This window comes from Oncorhynchus mykiss, chromosome 17 (genome assembly GCF_057628025.1).
Source record: "Oncorhynchus mykiss isolate SJ-2025 chromosome 17, ASM5762802v1, whole genome shotgun sequence".
In the NCBI taxonomy this organism is placed as follows: Eukaryota; Metazoa; Chordata; class Actinopteri; order Salmoniformes; family Salmonidae; genus Oncorhynchus; species Oncorhynchus mykiss.
In genome coordinates, this window is record NC_143038.1 from 21,223,624 (window position 1) to 21,237,179 (window position 13,556).

The 13,556-nt window shown below is 43.0% G+C and overlaps 1 protein-coding gene and 2 long non-coding RNA genes across 3 annotated transcripts in view; 2 read left to right on the top strand and 1 right to left on the bottom strand.

Annotated features, from left to right (window-relative positions):
* Nucleotides 1-13,556, top strand: part of LOC149975859 (uncharacterized) — a 944,026-nt gene that overhangs the window by 95,448 nt on the left and 835,022 nt on the right. The gene's annotated exons all lie outside the window — the stretch shown is intronic.
* LOC149975860 (uncharacterized) lies at nucleotides 4,610-5,283 on the bottom strand. Its single transcript, XR_016487647.1, has 2 exons — nucleotides 5,175-5,283; nucleotides 4,610-5,068 (listed from the first exon to the last, which is right to left on the bottom strand). It is a non-coding gene; the product is annotated as an uncharacterized LOC149975860 (long non-coding RNA).
* The window catches only part of LOC110493892 (E3 ubiquitin-protein ligase RNF182), a 29,342-nt gene continuing 23,537 nt past the window's right edge, over nucleotides 7,752-13,556 (top strand). Inside the window, exon 1 of the mRNA XM_021568457.3 lies at nucleotides 7,752-8,135. The gene's annotated coding sequence lies outside the window, so the exon portion shown is untranslated. The remainder of the gene's footprint in view (nucleotides 8,136-13,556) is intronic.

Below are 13,556 nucleotides of genomic sequence, written 5' to 3' on the forward strand. Positions count from 1 at the left end.
ATGTCAAGGCTGAGAAATGCTTGTCTTCCAACAATCCGTCTCCTTCCTAGGGCATCTGATTTCCACGTCAGGAGTGGAGATGGAGAGCACTGCCTACTCCCACCACGGTAAAGGAGGTGTAGCGATTCTTAGGGTTTGCCAACTACTACAGGAGGTTTATCTGGGGTTTTGGTCAGGTTGTTTCTCCAATTACCTCACTGCTAAAGGGAGGGGCCGGTGCACTTGCAGTGGTCGGCTGAGGCGAACAGGGATTTTAGGCACCTGAAGGCTCTGTTTACCTCGGTTCCTGTGTTGGCTCATCCGGATCCCTCTTTGCCATTCATAGTGGAGGTGGACGCATCCGAAGCTGGGATAGGAGCAGTGCTCTCTCAGCGCTCGGGTACGCCACTGAAGCTCCGCCCCTGTGCCTTCTTTTCAAAGAAGCTCAGCCCGGCGGAGCGAAACTATGATGTGGAGGACCGGGAGCTGTTGGCTGTCGTAAAAGCCTTGAAGGAGTGGAGACATTGGCTTGAGGGGGCTAAACACCCTTTTCTCATCTGGACTGACCATCACAATCTGGAATACATCCAGGAGGTGAGGAGACTGAATCCTAGTCAGGCAAGGTGGGCCATGTTTTTCACTCATTTTGTGTTTACCCTCTCTTACAGACCAGGCTCCCAGAACGTTAAGGCAGACGCACTGTCCCGGCTGTATGACACAGAGGAGCGGTCCATGGATCCCACTCCCATACTCCCAGCTTCTTGTTTGATGGCGCATGTAGTGTGGGAGCTGGACGCGGACATTGAGCGGGCGTCACCTGCAGAGCCCTCTCGCCCTCAGTGTCCAGCTGGCGTCTGTACGTTCCGTCTGCTGTCCACGACTGACTGATCTATTGGGCCCATACGTCACCCTCCTCTGGTCATCCTGGGATAGGTCGGACGGTGCGCTAAGGACGTGAGGATTTATGTTTCCTCCTGCTCAGTGTGCACCCAGTGCAAGGCTCCTAAACACCTGCCCAGAGGTAAGTTACAACCCTTACCCGTTCCACAATGGCCGTGGTCGCACCTGTCGGTGGATTTTTTACCTGACCTTCCACCTTCACAGGGTAACACCACGAGCCTGGTCGATGTGGATCATTTTTCTAAGTCCTGTCGTCTTCTCCCTTTGCCCGGTCTCACTACGGCCTTACAAACTGCAGAGGCCCTGTTTACACACGTTTCCGGCACTATGGGGTGCCTGAGGATATAGTGTCTGATCAGGGTCCCCAGTTCACATCAAGGGTCTGGAAGGCGTTCATGGAATGTCTGGGGGTCTCAGTCAGCCTTACCTCAGGTTTTCACCCCGAGAGTAATGGGCAGGTGGAGAGAGTTAACCAGGATGTGGGGAGGTTTCTGTGGTCTTATTGCCAGGACCGGCCGGAGGAGTGGGCGAAGTTCGTACCCTGGGCAGAGATGGCCCAGAACTCGCTACGCCACTCCTCCACTAACCTTTCTCCCTTTCAATGTGTATTAGGGCATCAGCCGGTTCTGGCTCCTTGGCATCAGAGTCAGACCGAGGCTCCTGCGGTGGACAATTGGTTCCGGCACGCGGAGGAAACCTGGGAGGCCGCCCACGTCCACCTTCAGCGCGCCATACTGCGTCAGAAGGCGCAGACCGTCACCGCAGTGAGGCCCCGGTGTTCGCACCAGGGACAGGGTCTGGCTCTCGACCCGAAACCTGCCCCTCCAACTGCCCTGCCGGAAGCTGGGTCCGCGGTTTGTGGGGCCGTTTAAAGTCCTGAGGAGAGTGAACGAGTTATGTTATAGGTTACAGCTACCCACTAATTACCGTATTAACCCCTCGTTCCATGTGTCTCTCCTCAGGCCGGTGGTGGCTGGCCCGCTCCAGGAGGCTGAATTGCAGGATATTCCTCCGCCCCCTTTGGACATTGAGGGGGTCCCGGCGTACTCCGTTCGATCCATCTTGGATTTGAGACGTCGGGCGAGGGGCCTTCAGTACCTCGTGGACTGGGAGGGGTACGGTCCGGAGGAGAGATGCTGGGTTCCGGTGTAGGGCGTATTAGATCCTTCCATGCTGCGAGAATTACACCGTCTCCATCCGGATCGCCCTGCACCTCGCCCTCCGGGTCGTCCCCAAGGCCAGTGTCGACGAGCTGCTGGAGCCGTGCGTCGGGGGAGGGGGGGGGGGGGTGTACTGTCACAACCTCTGCCGAAGTCGAAGCCTCTCCTTGTTTGGGCGGTGCTCGGCGGTCGACGTCACCAGTCTTCTAGCCATAATTGATACATTTTTCATTTTCCATTGGTTTTGTCTTGTCTTCCTACTCACCTGGTTTCAATCCCATTCATTACCTGTTGTGTATTTAACCCTCTGTTTCCCCTCTTGTCTTTGTCAGAGATTGTTTGTTATTCAGTGTTGTGTTGTATTGGTGCGCGACGGGTCCTCGTACCCACTTTGTTTATTGTTACATTTACTGTTTGGAGTATGTTTTGTTTTATTGTTATTGAATAACTCCATTACACTCAGTTTGAACCTGCCTCGCCTGACTTCTCTGCCACCTATACACACGACTCTAACAGAGTCCCGCTCCTTAAAAGCGGCAGCTCTACCCTTTAGCTCAGTGCAAATGTTGCCTGTAATTCATGGCTTCTGGTTGGGGTATGTACGTACAGTCACTGTGGGGACGACATCCTCGATGCACTTATTGATGAAGCCAGTGACTGATGTGGTGTACTCCTTAATGCAACCGGGAGAATCCCAGAACATTTTCCAGTCTGTGCTAGCAAAACAGTCCCGTAGTTTAACATCTGCTTCATCCGACCACTTTTTTATAGATCAAGTCACTGGTGCTTCCTGTTTAACATGTAGCTTGTAAGCAGGAATCAGCAGGATAGCGTTATGGTCAGATTTGCCAAATGGAGGGTGAGGGAGAGCTTTGTACGCATCGCTGTGTGTGGAGTAAAGGTGGTCTAGAATTTATTTCCCTCTGGTTGCACATTTAATATGCTGATAGAAATGAGGTAAAACTGTTTTAATAAGTTTCCCTCCATTAAATTCCACTAGGAGCGCTGCCTCTGGATGAACGTTTTCCTGTTTGCTTATGGCAGAATACAGCTCATCGATTGGGGTTTTAGCGCCAGCCTCAGTCTGTGGTGGTATGTAGACAGCTACGAAAAATACAGATGAAAACTCTCTCGGTAGATAGTGTGGCTACAGCTTATCATGAAATACTCTACCTCAGGCGAGTAAAACCTTGAGACTTCCTTAGATGTCGTGCACCAGCTGTTGTTTACATATATGCATAGGCCCCTGCCCCGTGTCTTACCAGAGGCTCTATCCTGCCGATAGAGTGTACAACCCGCCAGCTGTATGTTCCTAATGTCGTCGTTCAGCCACGACTCGGTGAAACATAGGATATTACAGTTTTTAATGTCCTGTTGGTAGGATATACGTGCTTTCAGTTCGTCCCATTTATTTTCCAGCGATTGAACGTTAGCTAGCAGGATAGAAGGCAAGGGCAGATTAGCCACTTGTTGTCTGATCCTCACAAGGCACCCTGATCTCTTTCCGCAAAACCTCCATTTCCTTTTCCATCGAATCACGGCGATCTGGGCCTGGTCGAGTGTCTGTAGTTGTGTATCCCCCCCGTCCGACTCATTAAAGAACTCTTCGTCCAATTTGAGGTGACTAATCCCAGTTCTGATGTCCAGAAGTTATTTTCGGTCATAAGAGACGGTAGCAGCAACATTATGTACAAAACAAGTTAAGAACAACGCAACAACAAAAAAATAGCATGGTTGGTTAAGAGCCGATAAAACGGCAGCACTCCCCTCCGCACCATTACATGGATAGAATGAAGATGAAAAATATAGAGAGACGTGCACAATACAATAAATGTCACTCTAGCAAATTGAATTTCAGTGGAGACAACTAGGGAAGAAAAGGTTATCTAGCTCCAACTGCATAGTGAAAGTAATAACGCTCAGATAGAGTAGCGTCCTATCCAGGAAGTCTACTTGTACATCAAGCTGCCTTGCGCTACAGACAGAGGATAGGCTCCTACCATATGGGCCATTCTGGCTCGGACAAGGCTCCTTACAATATGGACTGATGTATACCGGATAACTACAGGATACTCTAAGATTGCTAAGTAAACATAAATGTAATTTAGTTATATGACAGAACTGATCGCTTGGAGATTTGAGCTGGCTAGCCTGAGTTGGACTTTCAACTGTTGCATCCCTTACCAGTTTATAATTAGTTCAATACCATATCTAGTGTACAGAGGACATAAATGGCAAATTATTAGTCAAATGTAATGGTTTCAATGCTATAAAGTGTGTAAATGAATAAGTAAAATATTTCTGAGTGGAAACACTGGTGATGGGGAATTCTGTTAACATTAATTTGAATTATACAGAACAAAATGACAGAAAAATCTAGGAAAAAAACATATGGTACCAGTCAAACAGAGAACTAATCTGAGCACTCGTACCGATAACTCTTTCCTTTTCCCCTCTATGATGAACTTCTCGCTCTTCTTTCCCCTTAGGGCCATGTCAAAGTCCGCTAGAGCTTTGGTCACTGGCAGAAACAAAGGTGAAATAAAGTTAAATCATGAATTATGCAGATAGAGATTTTTGCTGCCTTTGGGCTTTACAAGCTGCTCATACACAGCTCAAAGAAAACAGATACATCTGCACACAGACAGCTAAGCCTCAAAAGGCTCATTTCAATGTACATACAAGAGAGACCAACAAAGTGCTGACCCTAGCTGGGTCTTAGTCAAGGGCCTGTTTTAGTTGAGCTGTAGTCGAGGTCGTTGGCATTGGTTGCAGTGAGATGAGCTATGCTGTCCATGGTAATGCACTGCATGTACTGTGTATATAACATCGAAAGGGCAGAATGTTGTGATATGAAGATGCCATCTAGTAGCAGCGAGGAACATGGTAGGAAGGTTGGCAGGCCTATAGTAAGTGTTGGTCTGCGGTACTCCCTGCGGTCTTTCTTGCGCTCGTCGTGCATTTGGAACCACGTCCTCTGGAGGTCTGTCGTCTGCGTTTTATGCTAGCTGCTTCTGTGCCACACTGATCTGAATGACACGTGCACACACACACACAAAATACACATACACACACATGAACACAGGAACACACATACACCATGTATTTGAATACACACAATATGCTGCTTTTTACCTGAGCCTCCGAGTAGGCCATGGCCCTCTCCTCTCTCTCCAGGCACCTGACGGCGTACACGTCCTTCTCCAGCTTCTCAATCAGGTCTCGGAACTTTGAAATCACCTCTGAAGGAGAGAGAGAACAGCTCAGTCATCACAAAAGCACAACCAGAAAAAAAAATCTAATTGAATAATCCTTTAAGAATAACATTGAATTGTACAACTTTGGAAGACTAGAGTCCCTCTTGAATGAGGAGTAGGTATACCGAGGTTCCTTTTATTTTATTTAGTCAGATGAGTCCCGTTGCAATAGAAATCGACTTCAACATTTTGAAAACTTTAGAAATGAATCCTTACCTTCCTTTAAGTAATCAGTGATCTGAATTATTTGAATTGTTCAAATTGACAGGGTGATATCCCTGCCTATACCGATCCAAACACTTATAGATATTATCTCAAGTACACAAGGAAGGAAAGATGCATTTCTGCAGTATTTTAAAAGGGTCCTAGTGTTGAGCTTTTACCTTGTGCCAGGACACGGGAATTCACAGGGGTCTTGGCCTTCCTGACAATGTCCTTGAGCATCTTCCTCTCTGTCTCGCCCACCATGGACACAGAGCGACCCACCTTGCAGGTTCTGGCTGTGCGGCCCACCCTGTGAATGTAGTGCTTCATTGTGTTGGGCATGGTGAAGTTGATCACCTGTGGAGGAGAAGGACAATGTTAGCGGGTGCATTTCAATCTGAAAATGGCTTCATCAGCATGGTCAGGTTGATCATCTGAGGAGAAATGGTTAATTTCTACAGTGAAGGGCAGCTTTTATGTAAACTATAGCCACTAGTAGGGTGGTAAATTAACACCCGCCAAACGCGGGAAGATTTTGTCATTGGTGTGTAAGAATGACTATTTCATTAGCCACGTTGGTGGGTAGTCACAGAGCATTTGGGAAACATTTTTCAATCAAAAGCCCGCATGTCGAAGTTGGTCACAATTGACAAGAAAAGTTACTAAAGTGTGACTTTGTCCTCATGTTTCTTGGCCAGTTGCATAGCTTTGTTCACACACTAGGTTGTTTTTCAATGTTAGTTTGAATTTGCTGCTAGGAAGACAAGAGTGTGCCCAGTTACCACGGTAACGTCCCGTCCTTTAAAGGGCCAGCTGAAATGTGCTTGATTGAGAATGTAATACATACTAGTAATACATTTTTGCTTTAGAAACATTACAAAGCATGCTCATCCATTGATAAAAAAAAAATTATGTAAAAATATATATTTGGGCAGGTAAATGTTGAGTGGCTGGTAGATTGTTTTTGCTGGCTGACCCAAAAATGTATTTCCCACCCTGACCTCTACTTATTTATCTCCGCACAACAGAACAAAAATCTTGCACCAGCTACTCGATTAATTTCTGAGAAAAGATGACTGGGTATGTATTATGCAAACTTATTATTTTAGCAATGTAAAATGCCTGATTGACAAAAACGACACAAAACGTAGTTTCATTTCACATTGTCCTTTTCAGCACGGTTGCCGCAACTATGGTGGATGCGTAACCGGGCCAGCTCAGTACAGCTCAACTTTGCTTGGTCCAATAGTGTAAATCAGGCAATAGTGTGTAAGTAGGTAATAGTGTGTAACTGTAAGTGTTACAGGGGAACTACACTGGGGCATCGCAAAAATTGTAGGTTTTAAGCTGCTACACTGGAGGCATAGCTTTTGCATAGCAATTTATCAAGAGCCGCACATTCAATTGTTGAAATTTAAAACAGAGCGTAATTCTTTGTGGAGCAGCGCAAGCCCAGTTGTAAGGCCAGTTAGTTGGAAAGTGTCTAGGTACCTGGGGCTCTTCAGTCTTTTGGGTCTGGGACAGGTTCCTGTGCAGCTCCCCCACCTTTAGCCCCATCAGGCCAAGGAGAATGTGCATCCGGTGGGCCTGCTTCTTAGTCTGGGTGAATACCATCACGTGGTCCTGGAATGCCTGTGTCAGCAGGGCTGAGAAGCACAGACATAGACACAGGAAACAAACACAAAACACACACAGGCAGGAGACACAACAAGAGACACACATGCACAGACTGGTGACACACCCACAGTTAGTCAAGATTGCTACATGTATCAGAAAGTTCAATGTTCACCTTTTTCAACCTCATGGTTTTCCATTTCTGTTCAATGGAAAATGACGATGGAAAATGACAAAGATGAAAAAGGTGAGCAGTGAACTTTCAGCTACATGTTGTACTTTACTTCACAATAACTCAGCACTGTATTGTGATAGTTGTCCAGACAACTCACCGCCCACAACGGCCTTCTTGTCTCATTCCCTGGTTGGTAGGTGATCAAATACTTATGTCATGCAATAAAATGCTAATTAATTACTTAAAAATCATACAATGTAATTTTCTGGATTTTTGTTTTAGATTCCGTCTCTCACAGTTGAAGTGTACCTATGATAAAAATTACAGACCTCTACATGCTTTGTAAGTAGGAAAACTTTCAAAACCAGCAGTGTATCAAATACTTGTTCTCCCCACTGTACATATCCTGTACAAAAACAAATTGTGATATGAGCATTTCAATTGCAAACAAAACATATATTTGCATGCAGAGATTTATACAGCCTACCACTGATTGACAGTGAAATTGAATGGTTCTGCCACAGGTTCTGCTGTCTCCAGCCATAACAGACCACAGCCACGCTTGACCGTTGAGTCTTGTGCAGTTTAGCTGCATGCAGCTTGCACTTGGTGTTGTTGCCACAGCAACCACTGAAGATAAATCTGTGCAGGTCTTGATGCTACGGTGCTCGCGCTACCGCATTGAAGGGGAGATAGCAGTCCAATACGGGCAGATGGGACCTCAAGATCCACAGTGACTCACCGACAGGGCGCGACACTAGATAACAAGGGAAGAAGAAATGTGATGGCGATAAGCCTCGGTTACCTTGGACCTTGACGTGAACACACTGGGAAGACTGTCATACGGTGAGCCAGGTTTTTCGTCCTACACTTTCCTATCAAAGGCGAGTGCACATAACTGCGGCGATATGTGATTGTTGGATTAGTCTAATGTAGGCTACTGAATGTAAATGAGGCTTGTTGCAACTGGGTTATATTCAATTTCAATATGCATAACAAATTGTCACACGTAGTAGGCCTATGTTCTATCTAACAAATACATTTACATTTTCTATTATAGGCCTATAGGTTATTATACATGAGTATAGGTTACATAATATCTGTCATTTAGCAGGTGCTTTTATCCAGTGACTTAAAGTCATATGTGCATACATTTTACGAAGGGCGTTCACAGGAATCGAACCACGACCCTAACGTTACTAGCACCATGCTATATCAACTGAGCTACAAAGGACCACATGGTATTAAGATTGAATTCAAACGAGGCTTTTCAAATACAGCCTACTCCAAATAGATAGGGCTGCCATTTGTTTTTCTTGTTGGGAATTATCATGCATTAATTTATGCAACACAACAGGCTAATAAAAACAACCACAGCAACAACAACGTTTGTAAAACATGTTTATGCTGAAATAAATATGTAGCCTATGAATAGGTTAGAATCAGCCCGGTCAGTTTAGTTGCCAAAACTAAATATGGGGTCCATTTTAAAAGGCGTTTTAAAATCTCCTGAAGTGACTATAGTGAAATTATATTGCAACAGGAGTTCCAGAAGCTTGCTTCTGATCAAAACTGGTTGTCGGATTGTACAATTTTGACAGACATGCCCACCTAATTAGAATAGGCTATTGTTTTAAATCTTCATAAGCCTTCATTGGACATGTTTTCAATCACAAAGTAGTAGTTTCAGTAGTGCCTAAATTGTTTTAAAATTGTTAAATATAAAAAGTTCAATGTCTTAGAGAAATGTCAACAGGAATTTATGTAAATACTTGGACAGGTTTGAAAAATGTATCCCCAATAACTAGAGCATCTAAAACCGTTTTAAGTGTCATTATTTGAAACAATGTGTTGGAGGAGAGGGTGGACTCAGTAAATCACTGAATTATTGATTATTTTATTTATAGCAGCTTTATATACAACTATTTTGAAAGGGAATTTGATGAATGTATACAGGTCCAGCAGTACATGTCTCACAATGTTGTGAATCAGCACACATCTACAGATGGCGACTGTTAACTTGATCACTCTTTTCCCGTTGAGGATTTTCCTGCTGCACCAGGAAATTCAAATGAGGAAGTTCAAATGCGGCCTGGGGTGATCTAGCGATAAGGCACCCTGCGCACATACAGTATGGGGCTACCCTGTTGGCATGGGTTAGATTCAGGCCCATTCCTTCTGGCACAAATATCTCATTGCCCACGATTGACTTGATTAAGTTAAACATTTCAAACATGGACAGTCCAGGAATATTTTACCCCCGATCTTAATAAGAAATTACCTTACCAGACACTTATGGATATCATAAATAGGAAACAAATCAAATAATAACAATAGGCTACACCAAAATGAGTAATTCATGAAAGTGTCTGGTAAATTGCCACAGTAGATTAACTGTGGTATACGAGGAAATTATTTTTTCTATTGTACGGAATGCTTGTCAATCGCTTTTAGTCTGTTCAAAAATAACTAAGTTGTGATGACAACACCAACCAGAGGGGGAACATATATTGACAGACTTCGGCTGCAAGTGTAACACGCAGGATATGAACCCGGGTCTCTACATCTTAGACCATTTAGACTCTTGGGCTGAGGGCAGACACTGGTTTTGAAGTTCGCAAGTGGGGTTACCTCATCACGTGACCATGATTGACTCATATCCAGTACGCAAGCAGGGCTAGGTAACACTGACATCTTTTAGGGAGCAGTAATGAGGTGACCAATAATGGTTGCAATGGAGATCAGCTGTGCGGGTGGATTTAGCGGAGATTGATGGTTTAACTTCTTGACGCACCCATCCCTTTAGCGGGATCATTTTCATCAACACCCACTGAATTGCAGAGCGCCAAATTCAAATTAAATTACTAAAAATATTTAATTTTCATGAAATCACAAGTGCAATATAGCAAAACACAGCTTAGCTTGTTGTTAATCCACCCGGCGTGTCAGATTTCAATACAGCATAACAAGCGTTTATGTAAGAACATCTCTCTCAGTAGACAAAATATTACAAACAGTAGCAGCCAAGTAGATTGGTCACGAAAGTCAGAAAAACAATAGATTAAATCGCTTACTTTTGATGATCTTCGGATGTTTGCACTCACGAGACTCCCAGTTACACAATAAATGTTCCTTTTGTTCCATAAAGATTATTTTAATATCCAAAATACCTCCATTCGTTTGGCGCATTATGTTCAGAAATCCACAGGCTCGAGCGGTCACGACATCGCAGACCAAAATTCCAAATAGTATCCGTAATGTCCACAGAAACATGTCAAACGTTTTTTATAATCCTAATCCTCAGGTTGCTTTTAAAATATATAATCAATAATATATCAACCGGGACTGTCAGTTTTTCTATATGAGAGGGAGAGACAATGGCTGCCCCACTCTGTTGCGCAAGCAAAACTCTGCGAACACCCAGCTATCCACTGATGCAATGTTATCTTTCTCGCTCATTTTTCAAAATAAAAGCCTGATGTCTAAAGTCTGTTGACACCTTGAAGCCATAGGAAAAGGAATCTGGTTGATATCCCTTTAAATGGAGGCAAGGCATCCAATGGAACAGAGAGCTTTCAGGAAAAACAGCACTTCCTGGTTTGATTTTCCTCAGGTTTTCTCCTGCAATATCAGTTCTGTTATACTCACAGACAATATTTTGACAGTTTTGGAAACTTTAGTGTTTTCTATCCTAATCTGACAATTATATGCATATTCTAGTTTCTGGTCCTGAGAAATAGGCAGTTTACTCTGGGAACGTTATTTTTCCAAACATAAAAATAGTGCCCCCTAGCTTCAAGAGCTTAACAACATTTAATGAGCCCAAATGATTGTGACATTATCCAATACATATATACAGTATAACAGAACTGATATTGCAAGCGAAACCCTGAGAAAAATCAAACCAGGAAGTGGCTTCTATTTTGTTGACACACCCATTGCCCCATTTATAGGGATATCAACCAGATTCCTTTTCCTATCGCTTCCTCAAGGTGTCAACAGTCTTCAGACATAGTTTCAGGCTTGTATTTTGAAGAATGAGCCAGAACGATAACATCGCGTCAAGTGGTCACATGAGTTTTGCTCGCGCAACAGAATTTGGACAGCTATTGTTTTTTCCTCTCCTACTGTGAAAGACATTTGGGGTTGATATATTATCGATTATATGTTTTAAAAACAACCTGAGGATTGATTATAAAAAACGTTTGACATGTTTCTGTGAACATTATGGATATTATTTGGAATTTTCGTCTGCGTTGTCGTGACCGCTCTTTCCTGTGGATTTCTGAACATAACGCGACAAACAAACGGAGGTATTTGGATATAAAAATAATCTTTATGGAACAAAAGGAACATTTGTTGTGTAACTGGGAGTCTCGTGAGTGAAAACATCCGAAGATCATCAAAGGTAAACAATTAATTTGATTGCTTTTCTGATTTTCGTGACCTAGCTACTTAATGCTTAGTGTACATAATGTTTTGTTATGCTATCGATAAATTTACACAAACGCTTGGATTGCTTTCGCTGTAAAGCATAATTTCAAAATCTGAGATGACAGGTGGATAACAAAAGGCTAAACTGTGTTTTGCAATATTGCACTTGTGATTTCATGAATATGAATATTTTTTTTTGATTATTATTTGACTGTGGCGCTATGCTATTCAGCGGTTGCTGATGACAATTATCCAGCTTAAGGGATGGGTAGCGTCAAGAAGTTAATGTAGGGCTCATAAAAAGTATTTAATGTATGGTTAATCAGGCTCAGGTAACATCACATTTTGAATGACACTTCCGTTTTTTTTGCGAGGAAATTCCGGGAGAAACCGGGAGAAAAGTGATTTATTCTCAGGATAGACCATTTGTAAAATCCAGAGAAAATATTAAACCCTAATACAGACACACCCACCCACTCATCCACCTTCAACCTCCCTTCAACAATACGTTCATTCCATTATCATACCAATCTGTCCAACTTAACCTCCTTTAATCCCTCCGTCCATTAGGACTTTTATCCCTGTATCCTTACTTTATTTATCTATCCAGTCATAAGATAATTTTTTATAGCTGTATTTTTTTATTAAGAAATAAATGTTTGGTTGAAGTAAGGGATAAACACTTTGGATAAAATAATGTTTTTAGATGTATTTTCAACTTCAACAATGGCTCATTGTCTTCTGTGCTCAATTATTACAGTTTTGCATACAGTGGGGCAAAAAAAGTATTTAGTCAGCCACCAATTGTGCAAGTTCTTCTGCTTAAAAAGATGAGAGAGGCCTGTAATTTTCATCATAGGTACACTTCAACTATGACAGACAAAATGAGAAGAAAAAAATCCAGAAAATCACATTGTAGGATTTTTTATGAATTTATTTGCAAATGATGGTGGAAAATAAGTATAATAAGTAACAGAAAAGCAACCTAATTGAAGTTCAACAACAGGTTGAAATTGAGTGGAAAACATGGTCGTTGTGAATGTTGTTTCAAAGCCAAACACAAGGAAAGGGACAGCGCTTTCTAAGGTGATGGTTATTTCAAAACACCCATACACATATTAGAGCATATGCATACACATAGGTCTACAGTATATATGAGCCCAAGGCCCCAAAATAAACTGAATTAAATGATTGTCCCATTTATACTATACATAGCCTTCTTTCTTTAATTTTTTAAAAATGTGTGTGTATTGTTTTTATTGTTAGGTATTACTGCTGTTGGAGCTAGAAACATAAGCATTTCGCTGCACCTGCGATAACATCTGCAAAATATGTGTATGCGACCAATAAAATGTGATTTAATTTTGATTTTAATAGCCTACCGCATAATACATTACAAAAATAACAACCTATATTTAAGATGTCTTTGGTAGACCAATCGCCTTTGAGTGTGGACTGTGTCATACATACTGGATGGACTGGTTACCTTATGCTACACTCCAAACTTTCTATCCATGATGCTGCATGCTCCTCGAACAGTGGTCGATGCATGGAGTGAAGTAAGTGTTCTTATAAGCCCAAACATTCCTATATGCAATCCTGTGTGAAAGCAGAGTTTTGATGGTTGTCATTAAAAAGAGGAGGATCCCAGCCTTCTACTGCTACGATATTTATTTCTCAGCTGATAATATTAAGGGCCTCCCGAGTGGCACAGCGGTCTAAGGCACTGCATCGCAGTGCTAGAGATGTCACTACAGACCGGGGATTGATCCAGGGCTGTATCACAACTGGCTGTGATCGGTGGTCCCATAGGGTGATGCACAATTGTCCCAG